This window comes from Pinus tabuliformis, chromosome 2_1 (genome assembly GCF_031772625.1).
Source record: "Pinus tabuliformis cultivar Carrire ecotype Pingquan chromosome 2_1, CPIR1, whole genome shotgun sequence".
NCBI lineage: Eukaryota > Viridiplantae > Streptophyta > Pinopsida > Pinales > Pinaceae > Pinus > Pinus tabuliformis.
In genome coordinates, this window is record NC_142299.1 from 532,734,742 (window position 1) to 532,758,601 (window position 23,860).

The 23,860-nt window shown below is 37.6% G+C and overlaps 1 pseudogene; it reads right to left on the reverse strand.

Moving 5' to 3' along the window:
• Nucleotides 1-21,356: 21,356 nt before the first annotated feature.
• On the reverse strand, nucleotides 21,357-22,331 carry LOC149201354 (putative serine/threonine-protein kinase WNK11 pseudogene; annotated as a pseudogene).
• Between the last annotated feature and the right edge of the window lie 1,529 nt (nucleotides 22,332-23,860).

Below are 23,860 nucleotides of genomic sequence, written 5' to 3' on the forward strand. Positions count from 1 at the left end.
GTTGGAGGTACCATTCTCGAAAAGCAATGTGCCACCCCTTCTCTAAGATGGTATTGACAATGGCTTGGATTCTTTGTTTGAGGAATCTCTTGCTTCTTCTACCTCTAAACACGCTCCTTCAATATACCTCAATCCTACAAATTGAGGCCTTATTACAACCTCCAATGGTTGAGTAATTCCTTGGCCATTACTAAGTCCTCCTCCTTTATACCCTATGTTTGTGAGGAGTCTCATGTTGGTGCCTGAAATAGTTATCTCAATGCTTCCAATAGAAATAAAATCCTGATAAGGAGTTTCTTTTACCTTTGATCCTGTCAATGATGCTTGGTCATCTTCTTTTTAAAGCTTTCCTTTTGTAGTGGAACATTCTCCCATTTGTTCCCCCACAGTTTGTTCTAACATTAGCCCCAATTTCCAGTTTTCTTCCTCTGTATCTTGTAGAAGACTGCTAAGCTTTGCATTTTTTGCATGAATGCAATGGTTAATCTCTTCCAACTCTTCAAGTATTTCCCACTTCAATCCTTTGCCCATTGTTACACAGTAATTTGTCACCGTCCCTATCGCCCTGATTCCAGTACATTGGAGGATGCATTTCGGGACCTGTGAGCAGTGACATAGCCTAAAAACACTTGCACTATGTTCCCCTGAGTATGTACTTCATGTTCCCTCAAGACACCTTCTGCAAATTATCCCTGAAAAGTGCCCTTTTCCCATTGGCGCAGGTACCCAATGTCTGACCCGCGCCAATAACTCAGATCCTCAAAAAGGGGCGCGCCCATTGGCGCTCTATCTTAGAACAATGCCCGCGCCAGTCGAGTTTAGTAATGTTTTTTGCCAAAAGCACGACTGTATGATTTTTTCCTCCCAGATCATGAAGTCCTTTGAGGGAAAAATCCATATAATAAAGCTCGAGATTCATCATATCTATCCGCAGTAGCTTTTCATGGATGTTGCCATTCCATAATGGGTGTCCTGGTGCATTGAATCTTTCTCCCTTCTTCATCTATAAAAGCCTGTCCTCATGCATTAGACAAGCTAGTTCCAAGTTTATGAGTTCCGAAGTGTTGTAGTTTTGAGTTCTTGAGTTGTTGGAGTAATGCTAGAGAGGTTATGCTGCCGGGAGTCCGAGAGAGAGAAAGTCTACTGCAAGGCATATAGCTGCTCGCCCAGCGAGAGGAAAGGTTCAACGTCAGAACCTTGGTTGTAACTTTTCCTGTCTATTATTAATTAATGAACGACTATCATTATAGTTCCAATCTCATTGTCTATTATAGTGATGTTGATTTATTTCCTTTCTGACTGAAATATAGTTGTGCCTTGTTGGATTTTATGCTTGTATCTGTTTCTTCCTTTGCATGTGCAGGTGTCCGTTTGCAAGGATCGCAAGGATTGTGACCTGCCGGAGCGAGGGAGCGGGAACACCAACTCTGCTTCGACTATAGCGTTGGAATCCAGGTTGGTCTTCTTAATTCACCTTTAATGTACAACTAGGAACTTGCGTGGCAGCGTGGATTGATTGTGGCTAGTTTTGTTTTAATTTAATGGGATCGCCTCTGTCCACAGAGGGGATTTACCTAACCAACAATTTGGCGACTCCACTGGGGAGAAGCTATTTGGAGTTTGTCTTGCATGATTAGTTTTCTCTCGCTTGCCTGAGTTAATGAACTTTCTGGGTCAGTCTTGAAATTGCTATCTGCTGGGCACTGTCAATTAGACCTTGGGTTGTTATATTTATTTTTTGGGTCAGTGAACGCGGCTGGCGCGTTTTTTCTTTTGACAGTCACGCCAGTTGGCGCATGTTGCTCCATAAAGACCCGCGCCAATTGACTGTTAGCGCGAGTTGCAGATTCACAGTCGCGCCAGCTCTGTGAATTTTGCCAGTTTGGTACTTGAAAGCTCCTTAAACTCGGATTTTTTGTTTTTCCATATCTTTTGCTGCTTCTGGGAGTGTGTTGGACCTCTGTGTGACTGGTTGTTACCTTCATCCTTCAGTTGTTTGCTTATTTCTATCGATTTTGTATCCCAGCCCTAGAGTACCTAGTGGCTTTGCATGTCGAGCCTTCTGTGGGACCTTGTGGTTTGATTATCCAATTAGCTTGTTGGTTGTTTTCCGCACTCATCTAGTGGTTGTTAAAAGTTGGTATTCTATGCTTTGAGTGTTTCACTTCTAGCTTTCTTGGATCTTGCTTGACTTCATTTGAACTTAGATCACATGGTTCATTGAACGTCTTCGTGTTTTTCCTTTGCTTTGACAGTTCATCTTCATGTTTCTAAATTGGTTCTATGTCCATTGAGTGAATTGTGTTTGTACTCGTGGATATCTCTTGAGGTTTGTTTACATCCATTATGCCATTTTAAAAAATCAAAAAACAAAGCATTTATTGCTATTTGTCGCTTTTAAAAAGAAAAGGAAAAACTTTTATTTCTTGTTATTAGCTGCATTAGGATCTTTGTTACTTGCTTGATGATCATTTTGTTTGTGTAAAAAGAAAAATCTCTACTCTTCTGTAGGTAGAATTCATCGAATGAAACGATATAATTTTGGCATATAGATTGCATTTACGAAGTTTGGAGAGACCACATACGGTAGGACCAAAAAACTGAAACATAATTGAAGATAAACTATAAAATAAACTCAATGAACCTAACAACGCATTGGAACATAACGCAAACATTCTAGAGGTCTAGGTTAGAGACGTGTTCCGGCGTCGTTAAACCTGGTAGCTTACCGTCGAGTGGTTGGGTGATTCCTCCACGGTGAAACGATAGGTGCCAATACGGACTGTGCTCCCACGTACCGTCGCGTATACATTGGGAGACCCCTATAGGAATAAAGCTTTTATCCATAGGAAGCCGTGTCGGCCGCCCTACGATTCGCAATGCAGTGAACACAGCATTCACGAAGATCGACCACCCGTACCCTAAAAAGTATTCTGTGGTTTTGCGAAAAGTTTGGCACACCCTCTACCTAGAATTCCAGAGCAGTCACTTTTGATCCTTTTCGGACTCCTTAAATGAAAAGGTGCCTGTGAGCGTCTTGTCACTTCGTGCTCGTTAAATATTCGAAGGAGACTAGAGTCATCTTTTCGTCCTTTTCTCGACTCTTAAAAAGTGAAAAGGTCAAGTTCAAAGTTCAGTGTCTTAAAATTTATTTGACCACGATCACATATAACCCGGTTAAATTTTGCTTGCATTAGCTTGAGTAGGGTTCTTTCTCGCTCAAATGGCATCCTTCCCTGAACCCACCGGCCAAGGTGGTCCCCCGGCTGGTTCGATTCCTTCTGTCGGAAATGTTGGTGTTCAGTATATAGCAACTTTGTCTTTACTTGGGTTCACCATCGGTTTACCCATATGGGTGTTCTCAAACTCAGTGGTCTCGAGTGTGATAACTCCTGTTCCACCACCACCTCCTCCACCCGAGCAACATCATTTTGATTCCAAGATGGACCCCTGCCCTTCTTCGCCTACTGATGTGTCCTCATCTTCTACTTCACCTGGTGAAACTCTGGATTTAAGTAACCAGGTGGCTAAGAAGAAGAAGAAGAAGACCAAAAAGAAGAAGTCTCCCAAAAGAAAGGTCCCATCTACCCCGAATATACCTGAAGTAAAGTCTCCTCCTGCTCCGCCGTGGAAGGCTAAATTTCCTTGTAGATTATGCAAGGAAGACCATCTTCTTCGCGATTGTCCTGGCATCCCCAGGGTCTTAGAAGTATGGGCTCACGATCGGGACCGCCTTGCATCGTCCTCTGGAGATCATGGTGATGCTACCCCATCAGCTAGAAATGTTAAGGGAAAAGGGAAGATTCGAATCCCCTGTAGACTTTGTGAAGGAAATCATCCCCTTCACCTTTGTCCATTCATGGATAGAGCCTCTATTGTATTGGAAAGTCTTACAGATCCCTCAACTCAACTTCCTGCTGGTTATCAACGTCTCTCTGCAATTGCAAAATGTTCCCCTGCTGACCAAGCAATCAACCATGATTCCTCTTTGGTCCAGCTTTCTCTTCCCGAACCTGGCTGTGCTGAGCCTGTTCCAGACCAGTCCCTGGTCGGAAAGAGTGTTGCTTTACAGCCTGTTCCAGACCAGTCCCTGGTCGGAAAGAGTGTTGATTTTCAGCCTGTTCCAGACCAGTCCCTGGTCGGAAACGCTGTTGATTTACCTTCGTCGTCTACACACCACTTTGTTCCGGAAACGTTTGTCATCAAAGATGAACCACCTGAATCCAAACCAGATGAAAGTCCAAAGGTCCAGATGACAAGTGACCCGGTCTTTCCAAAGGTCCAGATAACAGTTGACCCGGTTTTTCCTTCAGAAGTTCCAATCTCAGATGATATTATCACTGTAAAGGATGAAGATCACAACGTCCAAATTCTATACATAAACATAGACTCTAATGATCAAGTGAGTATCCCCCTCATTCCTTCACAGCAGGAAGGAAGTCCATCAGAGTCATACCCGGCCGTTTATCCGGTCCCACCTCCAAGTGACCTAGTTGTTTCCTTCAATTGGGATCAACTAGGCAATTCCCGGTTACCAGCTTCCAGACCATTTCAAATTATAGTCCAAGTCTACCAAATGGTTATGGTCGGTACCATTATTGATGAGGGATCTCCTGTGAGCATCCTTTCTTCCACAGCTTGGGAAGCACTTGGTTCGCCACTGCTTCTGCCTGAGATGAGAAACCTTACAGGTTTTCATCGAGAAACCAGTCGACCTTTAGGAATTCTTCCCCATGTACCTATCACATTAGAAGGGAAGACCGTTCAAATGGGCGTCATGGTAGTCCAAGGCCCGTTAGATTACAATTTACTCCTTGGGCGAGACTATATTTATCGCATACGTGCAATTGTGTCCTCACTCTTCAGAGTGATGTGTTTTCCGCACGAAAGAAGAACGATCAAGATCGTAGACCAACTTTCGTTCCCCGGTTCACACTTTACATATAGTCATCTACCATTCCTAAATGGTCTTATTTCCACAGGAAATGCCTCAACATCCAGTCCGTCATTCTGATGACGGCAGCTGACCCGGGCGCGTGACTGAAGCCTGGGGGGCATGCATCCTCCTTTTCAAAATCGAGTCTTTCCAAGTGAACCTTCATTCCATCCACTCCGTGAATGCCATGAAGCTTGGGGGGCATGTACCTCGATTTGCATTATCATGCTGGGGGTATGCAAATTTATAACAAGCATAGTTTTTTTCGTTTCAAGCTTGTGTAAACATGAAACCGAATCCAAGCAGAGTTCTTCATGGTTCAAGCTTGTGTAAAAATGAACCCATACCTGATTTACATCCCGTGATTGCCATTTATCTGCTAAATTCTGCTAGATGAGCCTTGGTTGTTTTATTCCATCGCCACCATCTCTTTGGCCGATCATATGCTTTCACTTGGTTGTTTTCCTTTCCTGAGGAAGCGCAGCGATGAGTGGTTTTATTAGCCAGCCTCTTGACCATTACATGTTTTAAGCAGTTCCACCACTACCAGAACCAGTTGCCACCCTTTATACCACTCGTTCCTCTAGGACGAGTCGCCTTTAAGCTCTTTTCTGGCTCGTAAAATATGAAAAGATTTCCAAGTATTTTTCCCTTTTTGACTCGTTAAAGAGAATAAAATTGAAGGTCTTTTTTCAGCTCTCTTCCGACCATTTAAAGAGGAAAAGATTGCCGAGTTACTCCCCTTGACTCGTTAAACGTAAATAAGGGGTGGTCGTTTTAAGTTCTTTTTGTCGACCGTTAAAACATAAAAAGATTACCGGGTTTTTGTCGTTTCAAACTCGTTAGTGGTTACGAAACGACGTGTTTTTGACCGCTTTTTTACTTTTTCAGGTCGAAATCACTAATTATGAAAAGTACTCCTCGATCGTAATAGTCGGGCGGTTCTTTCGGGTATTATTTTATACTTTTCGGGCCCGAGAGACACAACTTTACGAAAAAGGACATCCCTGGAGTTTCCTTTTTGCTGTCTTTTCAAACTCTCTAAACATGAAAAGACGCCGAGTTCTTCCTTTGTCAGACTCGTTAAAACCTGATGACATCGGATTTTGTCGAAATGACACACCACAAGAATATGCTATCCCCATCAAGCTTGTTAAAAATAACTGGGGTACTCGCCAGAAATGGCGGGGGGAAAAGAAAATTTTTGAACCATAATTATTATCGTGTCGGCAGTATGTCGCTCTTGAACATGGCACTTTTCTGCTTTCGTGTCCAGGGTGGGGATATCTCATCTCATATTTTTCACTTGCTTCCATGGACTTGGGTACCTTATTTGACCTCTCATCCACTCATTGCCTCGTCATCATGACCCTTGATACATTGATGTCAAATACTGCCAATTCCATTAATGTGCCGCCGATATGTTCAAGAGAAGTTGACCTCTGCAAAGAAACAACCTCCCTCTGATAGTTCGTACAATCTTGATTCACAACATCATCTCTCTGTCTCGTGTCGATGATGTGGGAAACATTATGGCCCACCTTCGATCAAGGTCACTTCCTGTTGACTTCAGCTCATTATCCAGGAAGTTGATCTAGAGACTCCCTTCCGGTGCCTTGGAGCCTGCATGCCTCAATGGCAGGTTCTTCGTGTTCGACGCGAGGTTTTCATCATTAGCCTCCGATCGAATGATTCTACGGGTGTTCGACGTCAGATCACTAACTCACACGCCATAGATTGTAGCGATAGTACCTTGAGGGCCATTGTCATTATTGGTGGTACCTCTCGCGTCTGTTAACAGTTCCAAATATTGACTAGTAATCAGACGATGTTCATGCATGTTCGACTTCAGCTCACATATTCGTATGCTTGAACTTGTACTTCTGTTCGGGTCGAGATGGAGCGCAAGACCCTGGATTGTGTCTGTTGTAATCCAGGCGTGATTCTTGATACATGACTCATTCACTGGATCCTTGTCAATTCATTGATCCTACCCAGATGGCTGCGTCCATACTATGGATCTAAATTAGCATGTACTCTCTTATGGATGGCTGCGACCATACCACGTACATCATGTATTTGAGCTATCAATAGTATCTCTCAATGCAGGTTCTCGGCAGCGGCTATATGTGTTCTTGCAAAGCATTTCACCCCTCTCTCTCGCTCGGGCCTCATGCTTTGGGGGGCATCTGTTACACAGTAATTTGTCACCGTTGGTCACCGTCCCTATCGCCCCGATTCCAGTACATTGGAGGATGCATTTCGGGACCTGTGAGCAGTGACATAGCCTAAAAACACTTGCACTATGTTCCCCTGAGTATGTACTTCATGTTCCCTCAAGACACCTTCTGCAAATTATCCCTGAAAAGTGCCCTTTTCCCATTGGCGCAGGTACCCAATGTCTGACCCGCGCCAATAACTCAGATCCTCAAAAAGGGGCGCGCCCATTGGCGCTCTGTCTTAGAACAATGCCCGCGCCAGTCGAGTTTAGTAATGTTTTTTGCCAAAAGCACGACTGTATGATTTTTTCCTCCCAGATCATGAAGTCCTTTGAGGGAAAAATCCATCTGATAAAGCTTGAGATTCATCATATCTATCCGCAGTAGCTTTTCATGGATGTTGCCATTCCATAATGGGTGTCCTGGTGCATTGAATCTTTCTCCCTTCTTCATCTATAAAAGCCTATCCTCATGCATTAGACAAGCTAGTTCCAAGTTTATGAGTTCCGAAGTGCTGTAGTTTTGAGTTCTTGAGTTGTTGGAGTAATGCTAGAGAGGTTATGTTGCCGGGAGTCCGAGAGAGAGAAAGTCTACTGCAAGGCATATAAACAATGTAAACTTTGAAACAGGAACTAATACTATTACCCGTTTTGTAGAGGTGGCAAAAAAATGACCCGATTTTCAAAAGTGGTGATGCAGAATACACATGTTTTTTTTAGAACATGGTTTTTGGAACTTTAATTTTTTTCATGTGCATTAAGTTTTAGAATGGTAGTGAATGGTAGTGATTTTCATCCTGATTTTAAAAAGTGAGTATTCTGCATCACACCCTTTTTTTAAAAGACCTATTTTTTGACTTTAAATTTTCTAGTGTGTGAAATGTAAAAAATTATTTTCTAAATTTGATAGTTTTTGAAGTCGTCATTGTATTCATATTTTCTTGTTCTCTATCTTAATTTTTTTTTTTTTTAGTGGGGTTTTTATTGTTTTGCGTTTTGAAATTAGAAAGTCGATAGTTTGAATTTTAGATAATCTACATATTTAGACATCCTTAATTAATTTTTCAATCCACATGAAATAATTGTTTCTAAAAAACAACATTTTTTAACAATGGACATAAAAAATAACCATTTTTAACATAAATATAACAAAAAAACTAAACGTTTTGATAATTTTTTGCTAGAATTAACATGTCAAAATCACAATTTGTATACAAAAATATTAACTAAAAATGGTCAAATAATAGTTTTTTTATGAATTTCATGTCAAAAAAATAATAATAACAACCCATGCGCCCCCCACAACCCCCTGACGACTACATTGAAGCCCCGACCCCATTAACTTATTCCTCTCACGAGAGATCTCTTGTCTGGATTCACTACACATTAATAATTAAAGTAACACGCCTGATCCAATCTCCGAAAATGATGATGATGACAAATCCCTCGATATGATTACCAAGTTATTGTACTCCCTGCATCCATCAAATCTGTGTTTTCTCTTTGTTTCGCTCGCCAACTCTGTATTTCTTCATGGTCCATCCTTTGCATGCCATGCTAGATGTTTGTTTTCAGCTGAATTTTCTGTTTGAACGAAGCTTCCCCCCCTCCCCGGCCCCCCTTCCCTTCCCTCACCCTACACCCTACACCCTACCATCCCCCCACACTCCCCCTCCTTTGTCCGTGCAGCAATACTAGGGGTGCGACGCGGTAGAGGGTAAAGGAATAATTTCTCCCAACAAAAAAAAAAATGTAGGAAGGTTAAGCAATGTACAACCCTAGATAATATGCTGACCATTGGATCACCTAGTTTACTCATAGTCGTAGAAGATAGGCTACCACAAAGTCTATATGAATTTCACATGGACACCTTGACGTGGCCTATTACTATACTACCAAGTACACAGCTGGGTTCACAAAATTTGATGGTTCTTTAAATTATTCTAGTCACCATAATTTTTTTTAGCCACAAGTATGACTCGAACTGCACATTTTGTTATAGATAAGGACATTAATTCGGAGTGGTATGACCCTGACAACATAATCAAAGGTACACTACCGTAACTTGGAAAGCATCAAGGATGAAGATCTAAAGTATTCAAAATATTGATATGATTGGAAGAGTAAAGCATCTATGAAAATTTTGATGATTAAAATAACTTCCAACGTTACTCTTGTCCACTAAATATAATCATTGTTGAGTAACATTACTAAAATAACTTCCAACTTTACTCTTGTTGACTAAATATAATCCTTGTTGAGTAACATTACAAAGACATTTAGCATGAAAAGGGAAAGTCTTGTAACATTAGAAAGACGTTTAGCTGGTAAAGGGAAAGCAAAGACTTTAGAAAAAATGTGTATAGAGATGACAAACGAATTCCATATATATATTTATATCATGGCATGAACGCAAAGGATCACGTCATCAACCAACCAAAGTGTAGCATCACCCTTACAAATATTAACCGATATCGTTTCACATAATAGTAATCCTCATTGTTAGGACTTTAGCTTCAATTTTGATGGTAAAGAAGAGAAGCGAAAGAAAACATATCTATATAATATTAGTAATTGTGGTGGGTTATCTTTATTCCAGACACATGAAGCCATAATGTTGACCCATAACTTCTATCTATTCATAAATTTTATGAGTCTACATTGTTTTCTGATTCATATTGCCTTACTGTTTCTGCGTTGAAATTTTTAGGTGGGTCTAGCTATGAAATGGAGAAAATGCTCATGGTGGATTTTCTTTAGGTTGCGGTGCATACGCGGCTACATACAAATATAATTTGAATTAGAATACGGAAAATCTAATGAGACTTGCAGCCGATAATAACCGTATGAAAACTGGTAAACTAGAAGATCTAATGCTATATGATATAATCAAATAAAATTTGAACGGGTAATTCGACCACCGCTTTTAGATTTACTATGTATAATTTGGGGTTTGATTTGTTCAAGTGTGGGGTTGTGATTTTTATTAAAGAACTAAGTGCTTCGTATAAGTCATTTTCTTCAATCCGGTGGCCTCATAACTCTGTTTTAGGATAACATTATATTAGTTGTTTACCAATGAGTGGAGGAAACAAAGTGTGGGAACAATTTACGAGGAGTGGGGGTGTTTCTTTCTGATGCGAATATTTAGAATATTTCTTAGATAGTGTTGTCCAGGATGATTTGTTGGTGGTTAGTTATGTATGTCAGTTATTTATTGATTGTGGTAACCCAAAGTCTAGTTTTCAGTATGCTCATGAAGGGAGAAAAACAGAACAGAGAAAAAGGTGGAAGCGTGGGAACAATCTACGCGTTGGTCGCAAGAATCATCGGGAATTTGGATATTGTGTTTGTGATATGAGCATCTGCATTGAAAACCAGATAAATTACCCGGTCCCATACATGGATGTCCATATTCTTTTGCGGTGCCGCAATGCAATCAAGAAACAAAGCTGGCCATGAAAATGAAAAGTTTTATCATTAACACGAGTTTACAAACCCTAATCCCGGAGTGCATGGGAGGATGAGACGAGGAGCAGCCATGGATCGTTCCCACCGACAGCCCCGCCATTAATGGAACCAAGTTAACTGTAGCCGAGGGATTAAGTTAACGGGCATAATTCCCGTAGCTCAGATATAACGGCACTCCACCTTCGTGAAATATCAGATTTAAAACCCTAGTGCGTCAAATATTCCTTCATTTAGCCATTCTCTTCCAGTTAGTCGGCTAATTCTCTCTGCCATACCCGGCGTTTCAATTGCAGATTGAAGGTTGTGTTCTGGAAAAATGGGTCAGTGCTATTCTACTCGTACTGTGACAAAGCCCCAACGACAACCGAAAGCGACCAAGCTCCAGCCCTATCACCATCGCCCCAAGTTTAGCATAAGGCGTTGCATCGCTGTAGCTAAACGTCACAGAAGAAGACTCTATATTATCTATCGATGCATCACTTTGCTTCTATGCTGGTATTTTGATGGACATGAAGCATAGACAAAGTCCATTGCCTGCAAATTCAGTCAAATAATGGTGGATTTGGAAGAAATAGAAGGCAATTACAGGGTCACTTCCCACTTCTTTTAATTTTCTTATTACTGGCGAAATCGTCACTTCTGTGAGGACTCAGAGGTTTCCTCAAAAGATGAGGTTCAGGAATTTATATGAAATTCCAAATGTGTTTCATGATAAAAGGCACATTCTGGGACGTTGGATTCAGAAGATGAGATTCAGATTCTGAAATCTACATGGGAAGCGAACAACGAATCCATAGACACCCCTTCCAGTGCCATTACTGGGCTATGAATCCATTCGAGAAAGCCAAAACAATCGGCATACGCCACAGGGAGGCGATGCTCAAAGGCTTTCCGATACTCCACCGCCACAGGGAGGCGTTGCTTAGTGGTTCTCTGATACTCCACCGAAATAGAAATCACCTTGGCCTCTATAGCCACTTAAATGTTTTCGTATGGCACAAAAGCATATTTTATATTCACATTGGACGATGAATTGGTGTGAGCGGGTCGATTCCCGGAATCGACCCGCCGCCGGTCGGGCGGCGGCGCGGCACCCCCGGGCCGCCCCGCCCCGCCCGACCGGCGGCGGGTCGATTCCCAGAATCGACCAAGAGATACTCTTATCAAATTAATATTCTCAACACCTTCCAATATCGCTCCAGAGTTCCGTTTCCGTTGATATAATGCTCGTTAACTAGACGTTGACAATCTGTAATCAATTGATTCAACAGATTTTTCATCTCTCTTTCGCTAAGGATTCTAGTATAGTCGGGAATGACCTCTAGTCTCTGTAGCCTTAGTGTTGAGCTTGTGTTGTGGAGTATGTATTGTTGCATCTGTTGCCTCAGTTCAGACTGGGGAATTGCATGTCTAATATCGAAGGGCTGGCGGGTGAATGGGTCGCCGGCTTCATCGTGCTTCGCATCCCAAATATTCTCCAATGTCCTACGGTTGTAAACATTCTGAGCACGGTCTTCAGGAAGCGGTAAACGAATTGGATCATAAGCAAATTCTCCAAACAATGCATCAACATACTCTTCTGGAAATTCGCTATCACTTTTAGAATCCATTACGAAGTTCGCAGTATCCATTCTATTAATCGAATGCGAAATCTTTGCCGGGTGTATTTTACTTTTGACTTTCACTTATATACCACGTTGTACAATGTTGTTGTGTGGCCTGTTCTCGAGGAGTCGGCTAGCACAAGCTATCGCTTGATATACAATCAAGTGAATAAAAACCAATAATTTTTAAAAATCACTTCTCTCTTACCAAAAGAGCAAGCCAACCACTTCTCATTTTTAGTAGGGTTATTAAAAAAGGCAATTTTTTTATTAATTGGGAGATGTAAATGAAATTACGGCAATGTTGTTACTCAAATTAAATTATAGCATAACTCAAAATTTTGATTAAAAAACAAGTTTATAATTTACATTTTACAAAAAGATATTCATAAGCCAATTTAAGAGTGATTAAACTAAGTACTTATAATTTTCATTTATTTTTTACAAAAGGGTAATCATAAACAAATCTAAGAGTGATTAAAGGAGGTATATATAATTTTGTATGGAGAGAAAAATGTATTATATATATAATTTTCAAACTTGTGAGAGAAGAGTGATATTGATTTTTGTTTGTATATTAAATATTTTTTTAATTATTATATTTAAATTGAGTATGTGGTATTTTGGAGAAGATATATCAAATTGTTATATAATAAGAACCTTGAATTTAATAGTGTAGAAATTTTGGAAATATATTAAAATAAAAATAAGGTACAAGCATCATGAATATGAATATAGAGCCATAATTTCAATGTTTAACATATTAAGGATGACTTTTCAACTACAAAGACTTGTTTAACATATTAAGGATGATGTTTAACATATCAAATTAATGAATTTATGAGTTATTCTCATGTGGGTAAATTAACACATGGAAATAACTTAGGAAAACTAGTTCCTAATACGTAAAGTGGGTTTTAGTGTGTAAAACTCATACTCATGATGTATTTGAGTGGACCTAATTAATTGTGGCAAGGCCATCACTTTTTTTATGTCATAACAAAACCTATCATGGAACTGTGGGATATGTGGCACTAGGGAAATGGTTTTCTCTCACATAACCTTTATTGAGCACGAAATCCAAGGGCTTGGGTATTAAAGGAATTTCTTCCTAAGAACATAGAGCATGGATGAGGACCTACACTATGAAATAATATCTTCTAATGGCTACTTACTCTAAGACTATGATATGGTTTTCATTCTAAATTTTAGTATATTGGGAAATGGGCTCCTCATCGAGAACTTGATTTGAGACCAAATTATAGGGCTTAAGCCTAAAGGTAAAACTTTTATAGTTCATAGGCTATACATGGGGCCCTAGACCATAAAAATAGGTTCTCTAATTGGATTTAATATAATACAAGCTTTATTATGAGGCTTGACACCTTAGTGAAAGGGTATTATTTCTCGAAACATGTTTTATAGACAAACACTATTGGTTAGTTCCATTACTAAACTACCTCTATTGGAACTATGTCATGACCCCCTCTTCCAAAATGTGTTTTGGATTGGAAAGGAGTTGTTGTGAAAGAATGATCCATGAATGGGGACATATACCATGAGACAAGGCATCTATATGGAACCTCTACCATGGGAGTAGGATACATGCATGTAATTAAGGTCTAGTATAGAGAAAAAAAGAGTCTCATTTCCCAAGAAATATTATGGGGATAGAATCTCAGGCCTTAAGACGATAGAGATTCTGAAAAGGTTGTTACCAGAAGGAACAGTGTTGACATGGGAGTCTGCTGAAACCAGTCGTAGATCTAGAAGACTTTTGAAACCTGGAATCTTGGGCATGCATGTGGACTCAGATGGGGCACTAGTTGATGAAAGAGAAGAATATGGAACATCTTCATCAGCATCTAGTCACTCATCTGAAGATGTGAATTCTGATAGTGTTCAAGAAAATATGAGTGATTTTGAATAATTGTTTAAGAAAGTTTATATAACTGATGTATGCATCGTATCTTCAAGTAAAATTAATGTTTTCCATATTTTGTTATATGAGAAGTTATGAAGCATTTTTATGTTGTTGGATTATGTCTTAAGTATGATAAATTTTATTGTTTAAATATCTACAATGCAATATCAAATTAGAGATATAATGTTTGTTTTATTCAGTGTACAAATAAAGACTTTTGAATTCATTCAGTGATATAATTTGTTCATAATGTCATGTTTTTTTAGTTTTATAGTTGAAAAAATTTCAATTTCTTTTGTATCTAGCATGTTGTGGTTGAAAACATGTTAAATTTATACTTAGGAAAGAAAAATGATATTCTACGAGAAACATTAATGTGTTTTTTCCTTAAAATTTAACTTTGTTTGAGACATAAAAAATTGGTTTTATTAGCATTTTTTTTAAAGTATGAAAATTGACCCTAAAAAAAAAAATCATTATTCCAGTATCAACACTTTCGTTCTGAAGCTATATTTTGCAGGAAAATTTCGTAGAAAATTTCGTAGTCACTGCCATTTTTAAAACAGCCGCAAAATTGACACCTAAAAAAAAAACATCGTTCCAGTATACACACTTTTCGTTTTGAGCACTGTTTTTGTGGTTTTTTTGGGGTTTTTGGGCCAGAGTTCCCGTTTTGAGTTTATAGTTCCCGTTTCAAAGTTTACATTGTTTATAGCTGCTCGCCCAGCCAGAGGAAAGGTTCAACGTCAGAACCTTGGTTGTAACTTTTCCTGTCTATTATTAATTAATGAACGACTGTCATTATAGTTCCAATCTCATTGTCTATTATAGTGATGTTGATTTATTTCCTTTCTGACTGAAATATAGTTGTGCCTTGGTGGATTTTATGCTTGTATCTGTTTCTTCCTTTGCATGTGCAGGTGTCCGTTTGCAAGGATCGCAAGGATTGTGACCTGCCGGAGCGAGGGAGCGGGAACACCAACTCTGCTTCGACTATAGCGTTGGAATCCAGGTTGGTCTTCTTAATTCACCTTTAATGTACAACTAGGAACTTGCGTGGCAGCGTGGATTGATTGTGGCTAGTTCTGTTTTAAGCTAGTGGGATCGCCTCTGTCCGCAGAGGGGATTTACCTAACCAACACCCATGATGACATTCACAATCTCTAGAAAAATGGTAAGACCATTGCGATACCACTTGATCCAAAAAAAATGTGAATACTTCATTGCGGGACATTTTAAAAACACTTATATTTGCATGTGAAACATGAATAATAATACTTCACCAATCCATCAAAATAAATAGGAATCAAATAACCAAGATGAAATCATAATACAAGACGTGATAACAAAGTTTGTCTAGTGTGGAATACGTCTTCAAGCCCTAGTTAAATCGTGGGGAGGCCACTTCATTAGCATCAACAAGATAATGAGTACATGGAAGATATTCCTCGACACGAGGATAAATCCCTCATCTACAGTGGTGATGTCTCTCTTACAAAGAGATGCTCTCCTATAAAGAACTCTCACTCACAAATTTTTCTCCTTTAACAAGACAAAGAAATGACTTCTCACAAAAGTGGCATAAATGGATATTCTCACATAAGTGGCAACATATCCTCTTACTCATCATCATATCATACTCATCATACTCGTCATCATCAAAATCGTCTCGCAATTCTGAGACCAATGGCGTTAAATATGACTATTTTATGATAAAGTGTCAACCCTCTTTGAGCACTCCACCACCTTGATTTTCATGCAAATGCTAAAGCGATGAATTTCCTATAAAAATTGAGATCTAGTTGCCCTGCTACAACATATAACAATCACTAGAACCTACAAATATAAATCCATTCTTTTTCTAAAAGAAAAACAAGTAAATGGCAATAATGCATCTTTATAACTCCCAATCTGACGATGGCTTGAAAATCGGCTACTCAAATGCCAAAACGGACTGCACCACCCAATTCTTTCAAAAAATCAATTCAGATGAGTACAATCTTGATCCCAATATAACACTTACAAATATGGGCCTCCCAGGAATATAAAAGATTCGTGTACTCAGGGTTCTGCTCTGGAACTCGGTGCATCATGTTTTCATCGTCTTTGACTTCTACCTATATGTGGTTCCATTGCTTGTTGTTTCACACTATGATTTGTTTCCACTCGTGGCCTCCTCTTTTGGCTCTAGGCAAGTAAACAAGTTTAAATCTTGAGGGGTGGGTGAACTTACCAAATTCCTGCCCATGGTCCAATGGTAAGCGCCCTAGCTATCTCACGGCCCAATTGGGGTCGAGTCATGTTGTTTGTTTGTTTTATAACCATTTTTTAAGTAAAACCCTCATTAGGCTTAATATAAAAATTGTCTACTAGCAATATGTTGATTGTTTTTCAACGTTTGGAACCATGTCGACTGTTTGTCTGTCGTTCGGAGTGAATCCTCAGAATGGATACGCATAATTTTGTCGTTGGTTATAACGTTGGTTTGTATTTATTTGCAGCCACCAACTGGCACGGGTTCAACTCCCACTCGTCCCTTGTCAAGTATGACCATTGGGTATTGGGCATCATTAATTGTTGGTGGTGTATTTTGGGGCTATCATTGGTGGGTCGGCCAACCGACTGACGCAAGTTCAATCCCCACCAGCCCCCTATTTTGAAATCTAGCAAGGTCAGTGTTGGCAGGTCTATTGAATTTGTCATGTAGTTTGTTGTTACCAAATTTAGTGGAATGTCATCAAATTTAGTTGGACTACCAAAGTTAGCTATGCTCCAAATTTAGTTGGCACTCTACTAAACCCTGTCATTAGGTCTAGTTTGACCAGATATTTGACTGGCCATAACTTGCACATATGAAGTCGGATTGAGGCGTCATCTCCACCATTGGAATCAAGACAATGACCTTTTCGATTTGGTTTGTTTTTTATGAGATCAAAAGACTTCAATTTTTGAGCTTCTTTAGAGCCACCTAGATCAGTTTTAATGGAGGATGAAGCAACATCATCTCATGGAAATTACACAAGAGCAAAAGATGAGACAACATCAAAAGGTGGAGAATTACTTCATGAAGACATGCTCGAGGATATTTCAATACTAATTGAAAATCTCATGTCAAAGGAAGAACACATAGATGAAGACGAGGCAAAAATTTTGGAGGAGTGGCTGGCAAAAATTCCAAGTGATAGATATTGCATGGAGGACATAGGTACAATTCAAAGTGATTTTTTTGAATTGTATGAGTAGTTGAATTTCCTAGAGGGGAGGATAAAAAGCCAAAGACTGCATATTCAACTTGTATCGACAAGGTTAGAGGTAATAGCATTAAAAAAAATGAGGAGAGGGCTACAAAATGTGTTGAGTGGATTGACAAGAATTGTATAACTCTTATGATAGAGGAGGATGTGCAACATCTTGAAGACAATGAAGATAGTGAATTTCATCCAAAGACAAAGTTTGATAAAGTGATTGATGAATTGTGGATGTTGTTGAGGAAGACATCCACGAGAGGACACTGTAGACAGAGGAAGACAGGCAACAAGAAATGCAATTTATTGAAGAACTTTGCATCAACAAAGCAATGGGGAAGCAACATAAAGTGTGGAAGGCTATAGAACTAAAGACAACATACCATCAAAAAAGCAACAGAGTAGTTAAGCATCTACAAGCTAAAGTTTGGAACCTAGGATGACTTCATCAGCATATGAAAGCACATGGTCAGGAGACCATGAAATTTTTTTCACCTTAGGAGTAATGATGCATGAGCATCTCACCTCCAAGTCAAAATGAATTTTGATTAGACTTAAGGATCTACCATTTAACAAGGGAGTTGGTTCCCTTATTGAATTTCATTGTTTAATTATTTTTATCTTTTATGTCTTAAGGAAATCTAAAGAAATTGTGAATATTGTAATCAGATCTACTTTTACGAAGAGATCTCGAGAATTTTGAGTGAGTTAGAGATACTTTTGACTTACCTAGATCTCTTTGAGTACTGGTGGATCTAGAGGATCCTAGAATAGAGGTGTGTTGATCATTTTGTGGCTCTGAACTAATTGTAGTTCAAAATCCTCCTTCTTATAATTATGTAAAATGAGAAGAAAGGGATGATGTAGAAGAAGTGAGTGAGAGAGGAGTGTCGAGAGAGCCAGCAAAGTAATGCCAAATATGGCCATAAGGCCAAGAGGGCCAATTATATTGTAAATCAAGCCAACGAGAGGTCTCATGTAATTTTGTATAAAATATGTGGGTTTGTCAATAGAAAAAACCATTATGTTTGAGTTCTTTGAATTGAATGTGTTGAAAGCTTTTGTTAATTGTGTATAAAAGAGCCTTATAGTTTATCCTTGAGTGTATATGTGTCACAGGTGTTACACTTGAGCTTGGGATGGATTGCACTTAGAGTGTGTGCACAATAGTACGCAGAGGTTGCAGAGCCATTATTTAAAGCTCAGGAGGGAGAGCAACCAAGAACACAATTTAAATACAGTACATAGGGGTGAAAATCCTTTGGATCATAACCAACAAATCAATTTAATCAGAGTGACATCGTTTAGGAAATTATAATGCAATGTAGAATTGTGGAAATCATGCTGGACTGTAGCAGAATCTAAGTTGGTCCATTATGCTTAAGATCATGTAAGCAGAAGGGTTTAAAGAAGAACATAAGCAAGACTTAGTTTTAATTAATGCCTACGAGAGTTTGTTACATAATGGAGATCATAGTAGCAAGAAGGGAGTCTGACAGTTGACGGGAATTATCATTATCTCAATTACGTCATATGACATAGATTTAGGCTCATGTGGGAAGGCATAAAGAGAATGGCCAATGAAAACACACAGAGAGTGGGCCATATACATATGACGTAATTCTTGAACCTTCTCGAAAGGTTTGAATGTGTGCTCGTAAATAAAAGTGCCAAGGTTTGAGTTTCAGGTTATATGCCACGATCATAAGGTGGCTATTAAAAGTTGCTACGAGAAAGGTAAAGGGGTTTTAAATTGAATTTCTCTCACGTGCTTGGTATAAAGAAGAGTTCTTCCACAGTGGTTCTTTTTGTGTTTGGGCCACGTGAATGTAGAGCTACCATTCAAGGACTTTAAGGAAATTATAAACTAAATTTTGTTTGAAGATTAGGTTATGAGACTCATTTGAAGTTTTAACAATGTATCTAGAGAAAAAATGTAACATTATTAATCTAATTGGAAATCATCTAAAAATTTCAATGAACAAATATTGGGTACAAAAGCACATGTCATGTTTTTTAACCAATGTATACAATTTAAAATATCCATCCACATCATACCTAAAGCTCCAAATAGGTTGCATACAGATGGAGGGAAAAAATGTATATTTTAATTTCAAAATACATTCATAAAATATAAATTTGAACCCATTTCACTAAAAAAAATGCAAAAGATGTTATTCGATATGAGTAACTTATGATGTAAAAGTTATCAATTTGAAAATTAAACGTGTTCCTATACGTTGAAATTGGTTATGCATATGCTTGTGATATAAGGGGGGCTATTACAACTAATAGAGCTTTCAGTTGAATTCAAATCATTGCATAGAAACAAAAGGATAAATATTAGCATTATTAGCAACTTATAATTTTTTAAATTTACCATATAATAAAGTACAAAAGCATTTGGAATCAAGTGACTGAATTCTAATCATTTTGGAAGACAAAATCAGCACATTGCAAAAGATGCATTTTGAATATGGGAATTTTATAATATGAATTTGAGAAAACTAAACCATGTTTCCATTCATTAAAAGTGAGGCTACATATATGGTTCTAATATGTACAAGGGCATATGACACTTAATTAAGGGAACGACAATTGATTTAAAAGTGTATATAAGCATATGATTGTGATTTGTATTGTGACATATGACAATTAATTAAGAGAAGGATGATTTAAAAGTGGGGTTAGGTATATGTTTGTGATATGTACAGGGCATATAGCAATTAATCAAATAAGGGAAATGGATTGTAAAATATTTATTTATAAATATACTTGGAAAGCGAGTACCATTTTCTTATGTTATTATGAAAAGGGAAAGATTATATCAACATAAACTTGTAACAAAAATAGAATCAAATATCAATAACTAAAATCTAACTAAAAATAGCTTACAGTTTAAATTCAATTGAACTTCTAATAATTGTGGAGATAGAATGGGCACAAAGTAATTCTAACCATGTCTCAAAAATATTGCTTTAAATATGATACTCAGTTCAAGTGTGCAGTTGGAACCATTGAGATGTTTTTCACTTCTCAAATTTTGTTTTGCATGCTAACTCATTCTAATACTTTACACCACCATAAATCTATAGGAGGCTTTTGCTACCTACAAAGACATAGCCATAGTTTAGAGTTTCTACTAAATGTTTCATATTAAGTGGTTGAAATAGCGTAGCCTCTCTTACATGTTTGACTTTAAGTTTAGATTATTCCTTGATTCAAAACAATGGATTCATTTTTCAAATGCATAATTATAATATTGAATTAAATTGCATTCTATAAGAATCTAACCTTATAATCTACAAGATTTTCAATAATTTTCTAAAATTTATACAATACCAATATTTTAAAAAATTATATTCTAAACATAACATACAATATTTTAATTGACAAATTTATAATAAATTAAATTATCAACCAATCAAAATTAAAATAATTAAATGTCAATAAATTTAATACTTAAACACCGTAGATATAATACTTTTTCATATTACAAAAAATAAAAATAAAAATTCAAAATAATTTTATCTTAAAGATAGCAAAAAAATCTGGCCAAATAACCTACAATAAATCTATACACATCTAAAATCATTTATCTATCTTTCCAAATTGCTAAATCTAAGAGATATCAAAAAAATAATGTATAGACATAATATCATTTATCTTCTAGATTGTGTTACAGTTATCTATAACAACTTTTCTTCGCATTAACTCTTGAAAAAATGGGCAGATCTCAAAAGTAAATTGGCAAAATAAATAGGCAGAAATCCATCTATTACATGTATCCTGTTCAGTAAAACAACTTGGCACCTATTACATGTATCCTGTTCAGTAAAACAACTTGGCACCTATTACATGTATCCTGTACAGTAAAACAACTTGGCACCTAATAGGTGCATGCATGTACTCCTTTAAAAAATGGGTCCATCAGAAGTTCTGCAGCACAACTTGGCACCTAATAGGTGCATGCATGTACTCCTTTAAAAAATGGGTCCATCAGAAGTTCTGCAGCAGAAGGCCTCACCGGTGCTGCCGCCAGGCATTTTTCAATCAACTGTCTCATTTCTTGATTGGTAACCTTTTCCAATGCTGCAGGCCTTATATCACAACTCACCTTCTTATAAATTTGCTGCAGGCATTCACTATAGTGAATGCTGCAGGCATTCACTATAAGGAATTTCTAAAGTAACCATCTCCAGCAAACACATGCCGAAAGAATAAATATCTACAAGCTCATTATAATCCTCCTCATATAATTCTGGGGCCATAAATTCTGGAGTACCGAGCACAGTGTGTGCACAACGATCATTTCCCAGTGTAGTGGCAAGACCCAGATCCCCAATCTTCAGAACGCCACTATTGCCATTCACAAAAATATTGCTGCAATTTAAATCTCTGTGAATTACACAAGGCTCATGACTATGAAGATAATGCAATCCTCCCAGTATCTGAAGTGCCCAATTCTTCAAAGCCTTCATGGAGACATGACGGTGCTTCTGGCGGTACTCTCTCAGAGTACCTGAGGTACAGACCTCGGTAATGAAATTCACATGACTTGTCTTTCTATCCAGCCATGCATTGTAGAGCATAATTATGTTCTTGTTCCTCAGAGATTTCAGCAGACGGACTTCTGCATAGATCCTCTGTATGGAAGCATCATCTAGGTTTTGCAGAGGCACCTTGTTCCAAGCAACCTCAATACCTTCTTCCTGATCAAAAGCTCGGTATACCTTCTTCATGGCACCACGGCCCAGCAAATCTTCATAGCGACCATACCTACCAGTGGGATCCAGTTCCACAAAGGGTTCCCTGTCCTTATCACAGGTGTCATATTCTACACTAGGCATTTCTCTACCTCCTGTAAAGGAAAGAAAATCCTAACCCCAGAACTCCAAATTAGGTTCCTCTTCTAATTTGAATTTAATAGACAGAAACCCTTGCAGGGCTACAGGAAGACACAGAAATGGAGATTTTCCCTAAATTCGGAAGACGAACAGACAGCAAAGACAGAAGACTTTGCTTCCTGTGGGATTACTGACGACACTGACAGCATTTTCGCTCCAGAGATACTGAAAAAACAGAGCCGCCAGATTCAGAAAGCTACCCAATAAATTGAAGTGTAAAAATTAAAATTGCCAGGCAATCTTAAATCAAACCAGGAAATCCAAAACCCTAGTTCTACACAGAAACAAATTCTGTTGGCAGAAAAGAAATCTCGTGAAACTATTTTGATAAACAGAATCCTCGAAAAATAAGACTCTGAGCAGAACCATTGCAGTGCAGAGTTCCAAACACAGAGATCAAGAAAAGCAGCCTTATAAAAACAAATAGGAGCATGGAGAAAACATACCTGTGTATCTGTAACCACAGAAATCGCTGAGTCTGTTCTCGTTAACCGAAAAAATATTTAGGTCGATAAGAGGCAGAGCACCCTTAGGACTATCTGTTTGGATAATTATGGGGACTGAATATTCCATAACTGAAAGAGCATTGACACGTTCAGAGTAACTCGTGAGCTTTTCCCAACTTCCTGGATTGCTTTGTTTTTTTATGTGGTTCCTGGATTGCTTTGTTTTTTTATGTGGTTTATTGCTAGGTTTTTGATAGATTTTGATTTTCATTGAATTATTTGCTTTGATAAGATAAATAGATGAAATAGATGACATTTAGTTTAACTGAGAGATGGAACAGATTGCTCTCATAAAATAAATAAATAAAATTTAGTTTAATCGAGAGATAGAAATGGAATAGATTGCTCTCCTAAAATAAATAAATAAAATTTAGTTTAATAGAGAGATAGTGTTTTTTAGAGTGTATATATATATGTGCGTGTGTTTTTTTAGAATATATAGATATAAATGGAATAGATTGCTCTACTAAAATAAATAAATAGAATTTAGTTTAATCGAGAGATAGTGTTTTTTAGAGTATATATATATATATAATTTTAATTATATATATATATATATATATATATATATATATATATATATATATATATATATATAATTTTAATTAAAAATTTGGAAGAAATTTTTATAGAATTTGTTTAAGTTGTTTAATTTATAAAAATGGAGTGTTTTTAGAGATTTTTATGGTGCTGAATTTATTTATGGTTTAAAAAACGTATTTTAAATAATAAATAAATCAATGTGAAAAAAACAATTTCATCTACTAGCTACATTGTGCCTTTATTTAGAGAAAAATGTGTAATTATTTTAAATTATTTAAATTTTTACAAAATTGAAAATATTTATTTACACTTTTATAGATTTTAGTAGTGAAATTGTTGTGTGAAGGCCCCTCCCTTGTCTCACAATGAAAAGAGTTTCATACATCTATTTGATTTAAAAAAATAAATTATTATTGTTATCATTATTATTATAAGTTAATAGAATTTTCTAGATGTTATATGAATACAATGTAATTGAATTTATCACAACCTTAAAGTGGAAGAAA